Source organism: Penaeus monodon, chromosome 9, assembly GCF_015228065.2.
Source record: "Penaeus monodon isolate SGIC_2016 chromosome 9, NSTDA_Pmon_1, whole genome shotgun sequence".
NCBI classification, from domain to species: domain Eukaryota; kingdom Metazoa; phylum Arthropoda; class Malacostraca; order Decapoda; family Penaeidae; genus Penaeus; species Penaeus monodon.
In genome coordinates, this window is record NC_051394.1 from 9,758,282 (window position 1) to 9,778,647 (window position 20,366).

General features: G+C 32.5%; 1 pseudogene; it reads right to left on the reverse strand.

The window, feature by feature from the left end:
• The window catches only part of LOC119576616, a 24,701-nt pseudogene extending 4,786 nt beyond the window's left edge, over nt 1–19,915 (reverse strand).
• Nucleotides 19,916–20,366: the final 451 nt, after the last annotated feature.

Consider the following 20,366-nt stretch of genomic DNA (forward strand, 5'->3'; position numbering starts at 1 on the left):
CACCAAATTAGCATGATCATATGTTTTATTCATGCGAATTTAAGTGAAAAATCATAGCAAATGACTGACACATGAATCCAGACCACAATTTTTGAGACTATAATCTATCAAAATACTGAAATGAGATTTCATAAAAAATGTTAATACCTTATGACCTACCTCTATTATACATATCAAAATATTTACAGAACATAATCCAATATGTTTTACTTAAGCCACAAGATAAATGTAAATATAAAACTATCTTGAGTAGTTTTGTTACACAATGGATTTAGTACAACTTTTCATTGATGAAACAGAATACCAGCCAAAACAGCAACCTATATATGATAATCACCTACCTACAACTTTACATAATAAAAAAAAAAAAAATACCAGTCAAATTTAAATATCTACTGTGTAAAACATTTACCAGCCGGGCAATAAATGAAAACATGACTTGCTAACATGACTTACGAACCGGATACCATTTGTAAATATTTATTTATAGGCCTCACTATTTTACAGGTTACAGTACCCTAATGTAGAACGAAGTCCACTAGTCATTAAAATGAAGTAACTTATTAATATATTTTTTATATAGAATAAAATGCATAAACAATCACAAAATACACAATATATAAGTAATAAACACAGTCTTATGGTCTACTTAGTGCTCAAGCTCCACAAGAAATGCACATGGCCCACGCGCAGCAACTCACCAGTTGCACGTAAGGACCATGACCATGAAACATCTATCAACAAAGCACATTGTCCTGAATATTTTTTTTGACATCTGACAGGATGTGAATGTAGATGCACTGGGTGTCAACACATTCTGAACATGATCACATGAGTATATTGCTCAAAGATCTGATACCATTGATCAATTGTATATAAAAAGAATAAATATCCTTACAGCTTAAGATGATATGTGTTCAGGATTTGCTCCTCTGATGCTACTAACCCCAAAGCAATCAATAAATTTCAATTCATAACAACAAGCCTGAATGCCATAAATACAGGTATTTACCAAAGATGTATGGTTTTTTAATAGATGGTTCTAATTATATTTGTATTTATTTGCCTTTAAGGAAGCCAAGCACTAATGGATTTCTGAAATTTGATGTGAACATGATAACATGACATGCCAGCTTTAGTCTTCCTTAATCCCTGCTTTTATGCTAGACGCAAAATGGACTAGCAAACTTCACTTGAATGAGTATTATGCCTTTTTGTTGATAAAAAAAAAGGAATATTCACTGACATATCCTAACTGCAAATTTTAATATGAGTATTAATGTGAATCTTTCTAAGAACAAAGCATATGAACACATAAGAAAAATATAGCTTAACTTTTAAAATCACCAAAAGACATCAACTAAATATTCTTCATTATGGAATCCCTACCCTAGCAAAACTGGTCATTTTCTGATTGCTTGATGATAGTTTACCCAATGAGTCATATTTCACAATGTGATAATCTTACCCAAAATATTGCATTTATATATATAAATTAACTCCAGCATAACCTCCACTTGTGTAATTTATGTAACTTATGTAATATCATGAAGGAAAGTTCATAAAAGGTAAGGGTGATAGCACCTTCAATATGAACAATGTTAAAAAGGAAATGTAGAAATGTTAAGTCTTGCTGGATAAAATAAACAAGACAAATGGTAACAGCGGTAACAAGCGCAGTACTGTAACAAAAAAAATATATGCTGAACCACATTATTAATCAAATACAAGAATCTAAAAAAAAAAAAGTTATCATGAATAGCTTTTACTATCAAATGCTCACTGATGAGCACCAACCAGTTTCTTTAACCTTGCTTGCTTGCTTGCTTGAGATTTGCGAAGTTCTGGCTTCGCCCGGGCCTTTCACTTATGGCCCGGCCTGTGTCAGCTTTTTATGGCTGTCTCATAATAATAATATAATACAACAAAATTCATTAATGTCATTTTTCAGAATATCCTGTTAACCACATCACTTTTTTGTCCCATAACCAATGACATAATTTCAATCTCTATCACTAGGAGTAAAGCTTGTGTACTCTAAAATACCCATCCACTATGCTAAGCAGAACTGCATTATATTACTGCATGAGGAAACTATCACTAGGAATCAATGCACAATTTTGGAGAAGAGAGAGACAAGATATAAAAAGTGAGGAAAAGAGAGAGCAAAGAAAAGAGAAAGAGAAAGAGAATGAGAGAGATTTATGGTTGTTTAAATGGATGATGTATGAAATATATATTAATATCCTATGTAAAAAAAAAAAAAAAAAGTCTTAAAGACTTTGTGAAACCTTATTAAGCATTTATGTATGCATGTACATATGTATGCATATGTATTTGTTTATTTGTTTATTTATTTGTGTCAACCATATGTATGTATGTATTTTTATGTATGTATGTATGTATGTATGTATGTATGTATGTATGTATGTATGTATGTATGTATGCATGTATGTATGTATGAATTTATGTATGTATGTATGTTTGCTTGTTTTTTTTTTTTTACATTTTATGTAATTATGTTGTGAATAGTACCCAACAGGTCAGATGGTAGCAATTCACGCCTCTGTCCCAAGCTGCTGCATCCAGTAGAAAGTTCCTCCTTGAGCAAACACAGGTGCTACACAATGCTTTCACTTCTGACACTCCAGCAAACACCTGCCTCAAAGGGAGCTGCCCATTAAAAGATGCCTCATCAAAAGGGAGGAGAAAACTATATATGTATGCATGCAGGTATCTACGTATTGCATGAATATAGTACTATATGTACTATATGCATACAATATATGCATATAGTACATGCATATATGTACTATATGTACTATATGAAGTAGTAGGTGTTGTAATTGTATATAATGTATGTAATATACATGATGTATTATGTATGTATATAATGGGCGTAAGTATTATGTTATATATATGTATGCATGTATGTGTGTATGTAAGTAGCCTATGTAAATATTTGTATAGCCACATCTATATACAAATACATACATACATACATATATGCATGCATGCATGCATACATAATACATACATACATACATGCACGCATACATAATACATACATACATACATCCATCCATCCATCCCCCCATCCTCCCTCCTCCTCCTCCCTAATACTACAACCAAAACACACCACACCACCACACACACACACACACACACACACACACACACAACACACACACCCCCACACAACACCCCCCCCCCCACACAAATGTGTTGTAGCCTAGGTTATGATGTTGTCAGTAGCACCCTTGAAAGAATACAGCCGCAATTTTTTTAAAAAAAAAGTTAAAAGAAGACGTTCCCGAAGGGATACGAGTGGAAGTGCCAAATAAAGTTTTAAAACATGATAAAACAGGGGACCCCCCGAAAAATGGGATCTTGTTTAGCCTGCAGTTCCTTTTTGAGCATGGGCTGAGAGGGTTTTCACTTAAAACGAGAGAAGTCTCATGCACCCCTCTTTACTTCTATAACCCTAAAAAAAAAATTCAAAGCCACACAAATGCGCGCCAGGTTAAGGCCCTGCCCAAGTGCCCAAGCCAGCCACCAACAAGTCAAAATGTCCTGTGAAACAAAAATTTTTCCCATAATAAAGGTTTTCAAAGTTAAAAAAAAATTTTTTGTTTTAAACCCCCTTAACAAATCTTTAAAAAATCTCAAAAAAAAAAGAAAAACATGAAAAAACCCCAAAAAATTTAAAAAAAAATTTTAAAGCTTTTAAATTTCCCTTAAGGGGGTTTTGTCACCCCAGAATTTTAACAAATAAAAAATTTTTTAAGGGGTTTATTTGGGATTCCAGGAAACCCTTTTGAAACAGAAAGGGGGTGCGTTGCCCATTTTTTTCATCGAATCCAAAAAATTTTTTTTAAAAAAAAGACAATTTTTTTTTAATTCTTCAACGGGGTTTTTTTTAAGCACCTTTTTAAACCCCCTTTTTAACCTTAAAAATCCCGTTTCCCCATTTTAAAAATTTTAAACCGAAAAAAAGGGGCCGGGTTTTTTGATTTTAAAATTTTAAAAAAATTTACTCCCCTTTAAAATCTTTGGTTTAAAAAAAAATCACGGAAAAACTTCTTTTCAAGAAAAGGCTTTTTTTTAAATTTTCCCAAAAATCCCTCTTGTTCTTAAATTTTGTTCCCCAAGTCACCCTGCCAAAAAAAAAGCTCCTTATCCCCAAAAACCCCCCAAATCTTATAATTTTGTGAAAAAAACCCCGTTTTTACTGCTTGATGGGGGGAATTGGGAAAAAAATTAAAAAGGGGGTTTGAAAAAATGGATGGGGAAAAAATAAGAAAAAAATTATAACACGTAAGTTAGAATTCAAGGAAAAATAATCAGGACCTAAATGGTAATTTTCCCAATTATTCCCCACCTTAGGGACCCATATTTCTCTAAAGTATTTCATAAATATCCTTTGTATTTAGTTCCCTGAAACTTAAAGCCTTCTCAAATAGTGGGATTCAAAACAATACTTTAAAATCCTTCCCTTTATAAAGTAATATCATACCAAAAATGCATAATAATAATAAATTAAACATACCATTACTAATCATACTAAATAATAATACATAAAACATACATCAAACATACTATAATACATACTACATACATACAAATACATAAATACATATACATAAATACATACATATAATACATATAATAAACAAAAATCCATACATACAAACATACAATAATATATAATAAAATATAAAGAATATATATATATTTTAAATTATATATAAAATAATATGATATATATTATTTTTTAAATACATATATAAAATATAAAAAAAAACGAAAAGAAAAACGAAAAACAAAATAAAAAAATAAAAAAAATAAAATAATAATAAATAATAAACATAAAAAAAATATAAATATATATATAATTTTATTTATATAAATTAAAAATTTTTATAAAAAATATAAAAATATAAAATTTTAATTAAATAATTTAAAAATTATAAAATATTAAAAGATAATTAAATTTTATTTTTTAAAATATCTATAATAATATATTATTTTTATAAATTATTAAAAAGAAATAAAGAAAATAAACATTTTAATTAAAATAAAATTTTTAAAATTAAAAAATTTTTATATCTAGAAATATTTTTAATATAATTTTTATATATAAATTTTAAAAAAAAATTTTATATATAGTTTTTAAAGGATAAAAGAATAAAAAGTATACTGTAAGAAATATAGTTAGTATATTTTAATATTTTATTTTATTTTAAATTAATTTTTACTATATAAATATAATATAAAAATATACATAAAAAGATAAAATTTTTATTATATATATATATATATTTTAAAATTTTTAATAAATATATAATATTCTATATATTTTAATATATATATATCTATAAATATTATATATTTATATATATATAATTTTATTATATATAAATATATATGTATTTATATTTTTTGGATATAATATAATAAAATTTTATATATTAATAATAATAATATATATTTTTAATAATATCTATATATAAAATATTTTAAAATATTTTGAATAAAATAATAATATTTATTATTATATATAGATAATAATATTTTATTTTTATATATATGATAAAATATACTATTTATATTAATGTTTTGTATATTTTACCCTATATATATTATATATATATATTATATATATATTATAATTATATATTTTATATATATTATATTATATGTAAAATAATAATTTTTATATATTTTATATATAATCTATACTCTTTTATATTTTTTTTATTATTTTTTTTAAATTTATATTTTATTTTTATATATATACATTTTTTATATAAAGTTTTATATATATATAAATATTTATTTAGTTTTAGTATTTTTATACTTTATATATTATTATCTTATAGGAAATATATATATAATTTTTGTATATTCTAGTATATTTATGTTTTTTTTTTATTTTTTTTTTTTTTAAAGAAGGGTATATAAAATTTATATTTTGTTCTTTTGTTTTTGGACTTTCCTTTTTCCTTTTCCCCGTTTCTTTTTACCCTTAAATTTTTTGGTATGTATTTTTTCTTAGGGTATGTTTATTTATATTTGTCTTATTTGGTTTTTTTTTTGTTTTTTCTGTTTTTGTTTTTTTTTTCTTATTTGTTTTTTTGTTTTTTAATTTTATTTTTAATTTTTTAATATTCTATTTTTTCTTTTCCCCCTTATTTTTTTGGGTTTAATTTTGTATTATTATTTTGTTTTATTTTATGGTTTTTTGTATATTACTACGTTATAATATTATGTTTTAAAATATTACGTAAAAATATATTATTTATATAGTATTTAATTATTTTTAAAATCTATTTTGTATTCTTTAATATGTTTTAATTTAATGTTTTTTTTTGTTTGTTTTTTATGTTTTTTCCCCCTTTTACCCCCCCCCCTCACTCCCTCACTTCCCTCTCATTCTCACTCTCACCTCACCTCCCTCTCACCTCACTCCCCTCACACTTACACTTACCCTTACACTTCCCTTACACTTCCCCTTTCCCCCTTACACTTACCCTTCCACTTACCCTTCCCCTTACCCTTCCCCTTTCCCTTCCCTCCCCCCCCCCCTCCACTCCCCCTCACACCACACTCACTCTCCCTCTCACTCTCCCTCTCCTCCCCTCACCTCCCCTCTCACTCTCCCGCTCACGCACACGCACACGGCACCCGCACACGCACTCGCACCCCCACTCGCATACTTTCGCATACACCACATGTGCACCGTGCCCAAGGCATACGTAAACACACCCGGGCACCAAAACCCAACGCACACACGCACACCCCCACCCACACATAAAAACACCACTATATAAGCTGAAATTTTCCCTTCATTAAAACCTATAGCATTACCCTAAGCTTTTTTCTTTTAAAAATATTAAAAAAAAAATCCCTTCTATTTACGATAAAATTGTATTTTTTTCTATTTTTTTCACTAAAAAAATTTTCTTGGAAAGAGTTTCCCAAATATTTGGGTTTCTTTCATAAAAACTCTTTAACTGCAGCGGGGCCTAGTCACAAAATTTTTTTCTTTCTAAACCCTTTAAACTAAAAAATGAACTTAAAAATTTTATCAAAAAAATTTTTACTTTCACAAAACCTGCCATTCACTAAACTTTCAATTGCACCAAATTAACAAAGTCCCTGCATTTTTAAAGACTCCTAAATGGATTTCTGTTGACAGATCTTCATGAAGTTTAAATCAACATACAAGGAATCCTGAAGTATATGATTTAATCTCCCAGACTGAAGGGATTAGCAAAAAAAACATGCATGTTAACAGGAAATCCCATTTTCTTCTAAAATTACAGCAAGTCCTTGTTAAATAAACCAGTTCTTAATAGGTCAGTTTTGAAATAAAGCAGTTTAAGAAATTAAACAATTCTACAGTAATATAAACTCTTAATACCATACATATCTTTTCCCATTTATATTGAGACCTACAATTTAAATTATGTAAATGACCAACGGAAATCAAATGATTTGGGGAAAAATATGTTACTCAAATCTATATACTTGAAGGGCTTTTGTAACACTTTCCCAAAACTAACTTTTTCACACAAGACTTTTAGTGTCAAAGGGAGATGGTTTATTATATACTAATTTTTTTTTTATTTCCCTAATAACCCGCAGTTTACTCACTGCTGATAAATGAAACTTTCATTCTGTAATCACAAATATCACAGATTCAACTCATAAAAAAAAAATATCTGTTCATTTAAACATTGGATACAAAGTAATAATACTTACTGGTATCACCTCATTAGCAAGAGTAATTGTCCAATCTCTTTAAATGGTCCTTTCCACTTAATCAACAGCTATGTAATATGAACAGGCAAATTTCCCCTTTAGTGACAATACCCACATATATGGAGATTTCCTTTAACATTTTCTTAATCTGAACAAGAAAGCATGGAGGAAGTAGACATTAAAGAAGTCTATTGAATGTATTATTAATCAAGTGTTATTTTAGAAATAGCTTAACTAAAAACAGAGTTTTAAATCTGGTGGGGAAGTTTGAGATTTCTGGATCGTGGACAGTTAAAAGGTTATTCAACCCAAGATCTTAAACTTACTCAAAAAAATACCTGACTTTTAAAAATTCAACATCAACTTATCCCTCTACTGTGAAATATCTATGGACCTCCCCCTTCTTCACGGGAAACTGTTACTTATTTTGCATAATAATAACCTCACTATAACCAAAGAGCAAATCTTACCCAATTTATTCTCATATTTTACTAAAAGTTCCTCAATCTTCCTAAATACTTTATAACACAAAGAACATTGCACATTTAAGGGTTAACAAGGTAGTGGTAATACTTGCATTATTCTAGCAGTTAGGACCTATGCAGAAATTAAATATTTTTTCTTCTGTTAGTCTTTTTTTGTCTACACAAACTGTGCTAAAGACAAATGTATATAGCATAGACAACCATTTGCTTGTATCGATCATTTCCCAAATTTATAATAACATTCACATGTATCAGTATCTGAAATAGATTGCACGTTTTAGTCAATAAAATAGCCATATTTTCTCTCATATTTTGTGGGTTTTTTTTTATGGTGTATTGTAACTTGGTATTGAATGCTTCAATCAACAAAATGAGGTACAACCCAAAGACAGTTATCCAAAAATATTCCTTCTTTGGATGATTGAGATTACCAATTTTCTGTGAGAAATAAAACTGTACATCTTATTATGCTATTTCAAACTCTGCAAAATGCATATACAGCTTTACAATAAATTAATATAAAACAGGAAAAATATTTAGAAGGTCTCACTCATCTTACATCTTAACTGTAGTTTAAAGTCTAAATTTTTTCCTTTTCCCTTTTACTTGCGTATCTTCGTCAACCCAAGCAGTTCTCGGATGCGATAAATAGCCCTTCTTTCATCCAACTGCGCCTCCTGAATACCCTGGAAAAGACTGAGGAAAAACCCTGAGGGAAAGGGGCTCCAAAATGTCAAAGGTGACTGGGACATTGGGATTTCAGTGTCCCTTGGGCATGGTAACATCATCATCCAGACAGAAGTCATATTCAACAGTCTGGAATATTTTGTAAGAGAGGTTGTCAAATATTTTTTTTTATTGTCATATCACAACATTATTAGGTATCAAAATTATCTCAGCAGAGATAGCTCATTACTAGCAATCTAAACAAAGGAAAATAAAATTATTTTTGCATGCTATTCACCAAAAATTTCACAAGGTGGAAATTTTGCAAGTATTTCCTTGGGAGCTGTCAGTGGACTTAAGTAATGGTCATGGATATTTCTACTCCACTAAACTCCTCAGTGAGACTGCACCGACTGCTTCTGCGTTCAGGGCTTTTGCCCACAAAAAACTGACCAAGGGATGGTCTGAAATGCAAGAAAAATACACTGCTGTTATATGTAATCACAACCTTTCACTTTCATGAATATAATGACCTTACTTAATTAATCCAAAACAAGGTAATAAAAATACAATCCAACAGTAAATAGATATGATAATTCCTAATATTTTTCCTTTAGCACAATCTGTTTTATCCATATAATAAACTAGTTTAGACATGAGATAAAAGAGGGGGGGTTTATGAAATTTAATCAATATGTTTCTCATTAATATACTTATTCAGGAACTTCTCAAGCAAAACCTGACCTCAGGGCAGCATCGCACTGTGCATATTTATGATTTGCCATTATATTTCTTGATGAGTATATAGCCTGATGACTCAAGGATCAAGGGCACCCATGTAACTGAAGGGTGCACTACAAGTTTGGAAAATTCCTTTTCTTGAAAAAACCTGATCACAGTGCTATTCACTAATTAATAAACTGAAGTGTGTTCATTCAATTTAAAGCTGTTTTCCATCATCCATTCAAATATGCATCAAAGATAAATTCAAGAATGAAAAGCAATTGATATTCAGAAAGATTTCTGTTCACTTTTGTTCAAAATTTTATAGTAGTTCCTGTTAACATGTCAGCATCCCAGTATTTGCCTGGCTGCAAGTCACTCCTAATTTCTTGTGTGCATAAGCCTTTTAATAAGAATTATATACTTTTGTCAAACAGAATCTCAGATGTTTAAATTTGTGAAAATTGATCAATAACATTAAATCTTTAGATATAGACCCTAACACTTAAGGTCAGCATTTTTAGTACCTTAATCCTGGAAAAAAAAAAAAATTTATGATACATTAAAATAAAACTGTGAAAATAATGTTGATTCATTGCATCTGGAGTTGCTCAAAATCCTAAGAGCACAGGATGTGGGAAGGAAAAACAGACAGCCCTTGTTTTTTCTGGAGTCAGTGGACTTTACTTTTTTCTGTTTAAAGGTTTCATTCCATATTATCTAAACTAATTTATATCTCATGCACTGAAGAAAAAAGCAATTTGAATATTTTGACATGACATCTCTATAAGCACAACCAAATATGTGTAATTTCATACAATCAGTATCCTAGTTTCTAAAAAAAAAAAAAAAAAAAAAAAGGTCCCAGATAAAACATGCATTAATACCAATTTCAATTAACCCATAATTGACGGGTAGCATTCATAGAGGCCGGGCCTCGCTGCCGGGGGCTTATATCGTCGCCCTAGCATGCGCGACCACTCATGCCAAATACCAGCATCCCTGCCGTTTCTTCGTAATACTACGAAGATATGTTGTATTTTCAATTTTATTTTTTTTTTAGTCTCTACTTGCCAACTTCCTGATAAATCAAGACTGAAGGGTATTTTTGTTGTTATATAGACCCATAGTTGATCATTATTCGGTCTATAGTCCGAATAAAATAAGCAGTGTGCGGCATTATGGAGTTGAAATTGTCGGTTTTTTTGCATTTTTTTTGTTTTGTTTCATGGTAAAAATGAGAAATGGGTTAAACCCACTTAATCACACTTTCACTGGCAAAAAATATCTTTTGCCGTGATTGTAAAAAAAAAAACTCATTTGGGATGTCCATGCATACTCTATGGCATGTACGTGCCCCCAGCAGATGGTCCCGCCATGCCATGGCATGTGCGTACATGCCACCCATCGGCAATGGGTTAAAGTCCTGTACTCTTGTTTTAAAACAAAGATGCAGTATGTGTATTAACTCAGTAAAACTTCAAAAGGGATTATGATGAAAAAAAAAAATTAAAAAATTCATCCTAACATAATTGAACCAAAGCATAAGAATGCTACTTACCGTTTTTTCAGCAACAGCTTTGGAATGTTGAGTTGGTGATGAGGAAGGAGGCCTTTCTTTTCTTTAGCCAAAGATGTGACCCAGATATACAAACTACAGCATCTTTAGCTCTTCCAGCTGGCGTAAATTCCTGCACTCACCAGGGCTCAAATAGGGCATTTCATCATCCTGTTTACTCTTTTCACTTCCTGTGCGAAGGATGGGGACTCTTCGCCTGTCAAATTAGGAATTTAAAATTCTTACAGGGGATACAGTAGCCCAGTCTTGATAGGGAGCTTCTCAGAAAAACCCGACAAAGAATGTCAAAAATAGAATATTTTTCTTAACTCAACAAAATTTTGTAAAAAGGGAAACAATACCCTTTTCACTATGCCTCTCATCCATTACAGGAACGTTACACAAAGTGATTGACCCTTTTTAAATAAAATTAATTCTAGATAAACATTTCTCATCAAGAATGTTTTTTACATGAAATTTGTTTGATACCAGTAAGTGTGTTATCTTCTGATATTTGGATATAAAATCATAAATTCACAAACAATGTGATAGGTCATTCATTAAACCATTTATATCAATAATCTATGAATAATGGGTACAAGAGATACCAATCTACTTGCTTGTCTGTACGTGAGTCCAGAACATTTTTTCTAAAATTCTGTTACATATCTTCTGGTCTCTCTTCCTTTTCCTGCGGTTTCTGACTTCCATTGCCATTGCTCTTCCTTGTCAAGGAATCGTCCATTTTGGAGGCCTCGGATGTGAGTGAGACAGTCGTGAGGTGTCTGACCCTGGCTCAGAAGCAAATGAAGGCTCTTGACTAAGGATTCAGCTTCTTTGACATCACTCTCTGAAACCTCTACAAATGACTCGTTGTCACTCTGGGTGTCAAGAACTTTTCCCTGAGGTACCTCTAGGGCTGCATCTAGTGTTGCTGGTGCCATTTCAGGGTTTCCCTCACAGTGCTCTGGGTAGTTGGGGAGTTTTGGGTATGCAGGGTGGTGTTGATATGGTAGCATCACCTGGAGTGGTTGCTAATGATGTTCTCCACTTGGCACACCAGCATAAGCTGAAACGACTCCTTTGATAACAGACATTCTTTATTAAAATGTAATAGGCTGTTTAGCAGCAAGTTTTAACCCCTACAATCCAGATGACATGACCATCATGACATGAAAAAATTTAGCTTGAAGGACAGGTGACATAAACCTGCTGTCACAAGAAAATTTGGCTGTGGGTCAGGGTGACGAAAACCTGCCAATCATGAGAATTTTAGCAAAAGGCCAGATGATGGGATGACTTGCTATGAGTGCACAAAGCTCTTGAAGTGATTAGATTCTTTGGCATTTAGGATGGGGCTTTTGCATTATTTCCATCAATAAATGAGTATGGAATGTAATGTCCTTCAGCCAAGACTGGGAGAGCCCCACTCCAGTAGGTTCACTATATCCATCTCAAGATATATTCCTGACAAATATAAACATTGAAAAAAGAGAAAATAACACTGCAAGGGGAGGCATGGAGTTTTACCACTGCTCATAAATGTTTGTGTGCTCTCTGGCCAACAAGCCACACACCTGTCAGAGTAACCATTCAGGTAAGCTTAATGCCTGTATTTTGGGCCAAGTGCAGTCAGTAATCATTTGGATATAATGGTTAAAAGGTTATCATTTATCTTGTAGAGTTGGCAGTAGAGGGTAGTGGTGGTTGATGGCAGTAATGACAGTGTGGTAGTGTAATGGTAGGTGTAGATGGTAGTGGTGGTTGATGGCAGTAATGACAGTGGTGGTAGTGTAATGGTAGGTGTGACATGATAGTGGGATTGATAGAGATGGCAATGATAACAGTGGCAGTGTAATGGTGGCCATGGCATGAAGTGGAAGTGGTAATAAGAGCAGTTTTAGTGTAACAGTGGGTGATGGTGGTGGTGGTGGCAGTGGGTGATGGTGGTGGTGGTGGGGGAGTGGTGATGGTGGTGGTGTGGTGGCAGTGGGTGATGGTGATGGTGGGTGGTGGTGGCAGTGGCAGGTGGTGGTGGCGGTGGCGGGGGCGGCGGTGAAAATGATGGTAGTAGTGATAGTAGTAGGGTAGTGACAGTGGTAGCAGAAGAATTGCAGAAGGGGAAGTGTAATGGTGGTGATTGTGTATGTGGTGTAGGTGGTGTGGTAAGTTGATGGTGATGAATATAATGTGAATAGGAATAGAATATAATCATCATCATAGCAACAAAATAGAATAATGAAGGTAATGGTGAAAATAATTAAAAGAAGTTCAACAATTATTCATTAGGACAACTGACAGTCTTACTACCTTTAGACACCGAAGAGCAATCCTAGGGGCAGCATAGGGTCCATGACAGCAAGCAGCCTAGCAGGCGATGGACTAACTCGAATACAAAAGGAGTATAGGCGAGGAAGAGACCATCAGGTGGCCGAATACCCAACTCCAGACACTTGATGGTGAGGCCAGTTATGAGGTTCCCTCCTGCACTATCACCTGTCGTGTTGTAAGTACCTTGGTTTAAATTTTCTTGATGCTTAATATTCACAGGATTTAATTTACTACATTCTATGCATCCAATATTTATGAATCAACTCAAGTAGAATTCCTAAACGACAAGTCCTAGGATTCACATTTCCCAGAAAAGGAATAATGATTATGAAGACTATTTCTTATACATGCAAGAAACATCAGTTGGTAACTTATACATAATAGTGATTAGTTGTTAATAGACATCAATATAAAGAGCTGAGTATGGTACCAGGTATACCCATTTTGTTCAGACCCACACCATACATAATGATAGAATTGTAACCATATGTTAGCATCATCTTTAACCATCACTTGTTAGAAAATATCAACCTCCATTCTAAGTCATAACTTACCAACAAAACTAAGATCTCACTCCAGTTTTTTAGGCTTTCTATACTACTTTGTTCTTTTGCAATTCTTTGGCTATGTATTTTAAGCTGAGGTATCATCATGTAAAGAAAATGTTGAATGTAGGAAGGGTGTGTAATATTGATTGTAGTAGAGTATGTTTAAACTTATTTCATATATGTTACCATTCATAATCTCATGGTGTCATTGTGTCACAAAATATCACAAATTGAATGTTGAATTTCTAAACCTTTTTCATATGTAAACTGACCTGTTAGAACAATCTTCTTGCCCGTGGTTCCAAGGAGTTCCATGTTATTGAGAACCCAAGAGTAAACTGTTAAGACCTCCTCCAGAGACAGGATAGCGAGCTTCTGGAGCTAGGGAGTAATCACAGAGAGCATTGGAACAGAAACTCCAACTGCCCACTCACGTAAATACCTGCAAGGACAAAGAGCGTTTTATGCTAGCGTGGCCTAGATTATTTTTTTCCCAAATGTTTAGCAACATTATCAAAACCACAGGAACCTTTAAAAATCTAAAACATTAACTCTACTGAGGAGGAAAGGAGAAGAAGACATAAAGAATAACAGATAGAAACATGATCGGGTTTTCCCCCTTGCTCTTAATATGTAAAATTGTTATTAACCCATATCCCCCCTTCAACTATTCTGCCCTGCTTAATTTGGGGCCCCCCTTTCATGTATCTTGCCTCTTATCATTTAATTTACCATTTCCTTATTTACCCTAAAACATGTTTTATTTTTTCAAATAAAACTTGGCTCTTTTGGTACAAATCTTTTCCCCTTTTTAAATTGTCCTATGGATAGCCATGTATTGTCGGAATTTTTGAAATTTCACTTATTTGTTCACACATTAAAAAAAACCCAAAAAAAAAAAAAAAATTGCTTATATTGTCATCAGGCACTTGACTCTAAAATATCGTGATAAATCGCAAAGGTTCATTAGCAGAATGATCCAGCCTGGAAAAAATGAAAGGAACAAAAGCTGGGATAAAAAAAAATAAAATAAAGGGACACAAACACAAGCAGAACAAAAACTACCTTACTTTTCTTTTTTCCTTTTTGTTAATGAAATGAAAATGGGGGACTCTAATGGGCTGCAATTTGGTTGCGGGTTTTTCTTTCTCCCTGCTATTGAAATTGAAAAAAAAAAAAAAATTAAGTTAAATTTTTCATCTCTGAAAAAAAATAACTTTTTACATCAAAGTTTGATATTTCAAAAATATAAGAACTTAACCATTGGGGTATCCCTCATACAGGCGATAACTAGAAAAATATATAAATAATTTCACAATTCCCTTATATAACAAATTTAAAAATCTATGAGATTCTGAAAATTTTTGTGGTTTTCGCCCCGCTCCAAAAATCCGTTTTGGGGGGCCCCCCTGGAAATTCCTGAAAGGGGGTGAGGAAAAGCGAAAAATTCCCGGGCGGGTTAAGAAAAAATTTTTTTTCAATTTCCCCGGGGCCATTTTTTTTATTTTTTTGAACACAGCCTGTTTTTTTACTTTGTTAGAAGGGGCTCCCCTTTTTATTTTGTAAAAAATTTACATCCCGAAGGCTTTTCGACCTTTCCTTCTCAAATAACCAAATCTTTCCTTCTATAATCTGTCCATATGGATAGTGCCAATGTCCAGGGTTATTCTGGACATCTTGGAGAAATCCCTCACTCCTAAATTCTGCTTACTTAAACAAAAAAAAAAAAAAAAAAAAAAAAAATGTTCATCATCTTAGTCCACCATATAACCCTTTACATTGTCAACTCCCTCCAAATTTTTGCAGTAGGAAAGATTTAATATATAGACAAACAGATAAAGGGAGTGGGGGAGAGGAAGACAAGCGGGTGGTTTGAAAAGCAAAGAGGTGTAAATAGAAGAAAAGGGACCAAACACAAGGACAAAGAAACAGAACAAACCTCCGGGCTTTAGTAGACTGCGTCACAAAGCCTCCCCCATGACAATGAATGAGGAGGTACTCAGACTTTGGCAATGGTTGCGGACCTTTGCTTTCCTTTTCACCTGGCTGAGAATATAAAGTAAATTAGATATGAGTTAAATTAGTTTTTAAATATACTACAACAATAGAAAAAATATAAATTACTTTATATACAAAGTTTTTTCAAACTAATATTTGCATAAGAATATACCCACACTATAATTACACCATTGGGAATCAACTCTCATCACAGTTACAGAAAAAAATGAAAATTTAAACCTTTTAAGATATTTCAATTCATATGTATATATAAATTAATAATCTAAGGAGTTGTGTTGTTTTTGTTGTTTTTTTTCTGCATTACTCCAGCACCTTTAACCCTACAATCCATGAATGACCATCATGAAAAAATTTGGCTTGAAAAGCGGATGACAGGAACATGCTGTCATGAGGAAATTTAGCTGTGGCCGGGTGACATGAACTGGCTGTTGTGCACATTTTGGCTGAAGGCCAAGGTGATGGGAAAAATCACCATGAATGCACAAAACTCTTGGAGGGTGAATAGATTCTTTGGGGTTTAGGGAAAGGGGCTTTTGCATTAGTTCTATTATAAATGAGTGTGGAATGTATGTCTGTGACCTGACTGGAAAAAAAGCTGGCTCCAGGGAAAGGGCACTATTTCCATGCCCAATTTTCAACACAAGCTTCAGTCACTTTATGAAAGGTTTTTCTTCCTCCTGATGAAGGACAAAAAAATCATCATTTCAAGGGCTAAGGGGTGCTGCTCGAAAGATGGCCAAGAAGTATGGCTGTATGCACACAACTACTAGAGGATTGCTCAAACTTTCAGGCAAACAGATAAATGAAGCTTCCACTGGAAAGTTTTAAATAGCTAATGGCATGAGAAATGATTCAAAATTCATTCATAAAAGAAATAAAATAATGCATACAGCATCAAATATCACCAACACACAGTCAGCTTTGTATTTTTCATACCCAGAGTCATTGTTAAACTACTGAAACACTGCGGGCTTAACCCAAGCCATAAGTCTTTAAATATTTACGTAAAAACAGGACTTTTCAAGTTACTTCAGAGTAAACTGAATATCAGGAGTTCCAGACAGGTACATAGGTTAACCTTCACAACATGAAATATGAGACCTGTCCATTCATAAACAGTTGTGGTTTCAGCCCAATGCCCACTTTAACAATGTCACTGCTCATACCCTATCATAATACTCATTTTTAATTGATAACCTAATTCTAATAAAAAAAAAAAAAATGTGGTCAGCAAAATATCTACGAATCTTTCCAAATCATATCAACTTACTATATAATTACCAAAATGTTGAATGGCCACTCAAAATAGCAATATATACAAAGTGCTTAAAACCCCTTTCAAATATCTCAAAAGCAAAGTAGCTCTACCAACCTGGATTTGCACATTCAAAAGCTTCCAAGGGTCCATGCTCAAGCAGTACTTCCATGCCTATCTACATGACTATCTATCCCTACCTTGGCGCCTACCATTCCTTCACGCAACTGAGCCGAGAGCAGGTTGACAGGTGTGATGGCCTGGCTCTATATGTGAATGGGGGGAGGATAAAACTGTTGCTGTCCCATCCAACTTTGTGACTTGCTGCTCCTCACATGGCACAATCACCACTTGCTGGACTGCCAAGCCAGGTCCCACAATACCAGGCAACTGAGTCAGGATGTCTGGTGAAAAATTACAGATTATTTCTGTTTTTTAGATAAGGATCAGTTCAAATTATTACCAAAGGACAAACTTCTACAAGGTTAATATATGCTTTATATATTCACTTGGGAGTCCCTGAATCAAATAAATATAGAGCTATATATTTTTCTTTTGTACTTTACACTACATTCTATGAATCTTTTTTTATAATAAATTTGGGTATGAACAAAAGCAACTATATCCAAAGTATTACAATTATAAGTATGCAAAATACAGAAGATGACCTGAAAATATTTCTTTATATGTATTGCAGTGTGGAACACAAAATCTGTCTTGATATCCTATGGTGAGAAAAATAATACAAGTCTATTCCTAATACTACTTACCAGTCTCAGCTACAGACCAAAAGGCTTTAATGAAATCAACAGAAGCATACTGAACTGTGTCCACAATTCTTCGAGATCTCAGTTCAGCATCCACGACATATCTTCCCCCTAAAAACATTAAATAGCATCAGATCATTTCCCTCAAGAATGATACTTAAAAAAAGGGTAAAAATCAATAACGACTCAACATTTTTTTTTTTTTTAATTAGCTGTGCAAAATAGCAAGGAAAAAATAACACTGTCATGAAAGGTCCTTACACTGCTATCTGGATCAGCCTATAAAAATGAATAATAATTTACAATATATAAAGATCATATCATTTCTGCATTAGAATCTAAAAAGATAACAGGGCTAATTACCAATTTCCAAATTTGGTAAATCCTTTTCTCCTAAAGTATTAAGGAACACAAATTAATATAACATTTAATCCTTTATGCTGGGATGACACGCCTTGGCAAGCTAAGCTTAAAATATGGATGTCATATATGAATATATACATACCATGGTGGCCTGGCCTTAATAATGGATGGTATCACATACATGCCATGTACATTTTTAATGATACTTGTCAGACTCTCACAAAATCCTTCAAGATTCATTGTTATTTTTAAGCAATTATATTTCTATCTTGTTTCTCACTCTCTCTTTTTCTATATGTTTTTGTTTGTCTTTCTCTCTTTATGTATTATCATTTTTCAAATAGAATCATATTTCACTCATCTCTAACACTATCTCTCTACCTCAAAGGTTTTTGGGTTTTCCTCTTTGCATCTTAGGATGTTTTGAGGATGGTGTAAAGTCAGATGATTATTGCAAAGGTAAAGTCTTGAAAATGACAGGTTTGAGAACACATAAAATTGACAAGTTCTATTTTTCGTTGCTCCCATGTCACTGCTCCTTCTGTTTGTGTTCAAAAACACACTATAATCAGCTCATATGAAGTATGCAGTGTAGTTTCTAAAAAAAATTGCAGAGAAAACATAAAATAAAGCAACTATGAAGGTCTGAAAACTCAGAAAATGTATAATTGCACAAACAATAGATCCCATAAAAGATAAACAATCAGTGAAATTCTTTCAAGTACTCAGATTAACCTGAGCACACATATCCCAAAACAGCCCATACAAAGGATTACATGGCACATGCATAGAGCATAACAATTATGATGAGGAACATGAAGCAATATACAGCATAAGAACAAAAAATACTTTAACATCATTACAACAACAATAATTAATATATTACTGAAGTGCTCCTCTGTATCCCACATACCTGTCATAACAGTGTTCTTGGTTCTCTGTATGAAGCTCCCATCTGCATAGTAGACCTCACTGAACGCACTCAAACAAATATTCAAGTATTTCAGAGTCTTACGCAGAGAGGGGTAATACTGTAAGCAAGATGTTTCCAGTCATCAATAGACTTATTAAAGAGTTAGGATGAATAATTTAATCATTATAACACAAAAATACACTAGTAAGTAATCTAGACATTAATTCATTCCCACAATTAATTTCTTGGCCTTTGGTATACTTGTTGACATTCCTGTATTATAACCCAGTTTCTTCAATAACTCATACAAAATATAAATGCATAGTATCATCCTATTCTTTTTCTCTTTTAAATAAACTTACAACTCACACTTAGCTTTTACTACACATTTGCACTCACATGGAATCCCAACAACGTCCTAGAATGAGTACTGCGGCACTGTATTCAGCATCTCATTAACTCATTGGGGACTGCTAACAGCTGAGAGAAGGTTGCCATCTTTACATCTCGGCAAAAGCATTTCTCAATTATTCAAAAAGGGTGACATGATGCAAGGGTTTTGGCCCCAAGCTTCAACCTCCCTGTAATTGAAAGGAAAAGATATGAATAATAAATACATCACATATTTAACATCAATAAATATATACATGTTCATGTAATTGAAATATACAAAGTATATATAAAGTGATTTATCTATCTCAATAGGCAAACAACTACCTGCTTCATCACTATATTACAAACTTTTAAACTGTTGAATTTCAAACTCTTTAAATAAAATATCATCAGGTCCTGAATGTTTTTTCCTTAAAAAAAACGATGTAAATTGTATAACAAACAAACATCATTCATCACATTATTCTTTAACTGACTTAATGAAACAAAAGGAAAATCTATATATCGGCACCAAGGTTTTGCTAAATGTGGTCCTTTAGTTCATTTTACCCCCAAAAAGTTTTTTTTAGTCGATGACA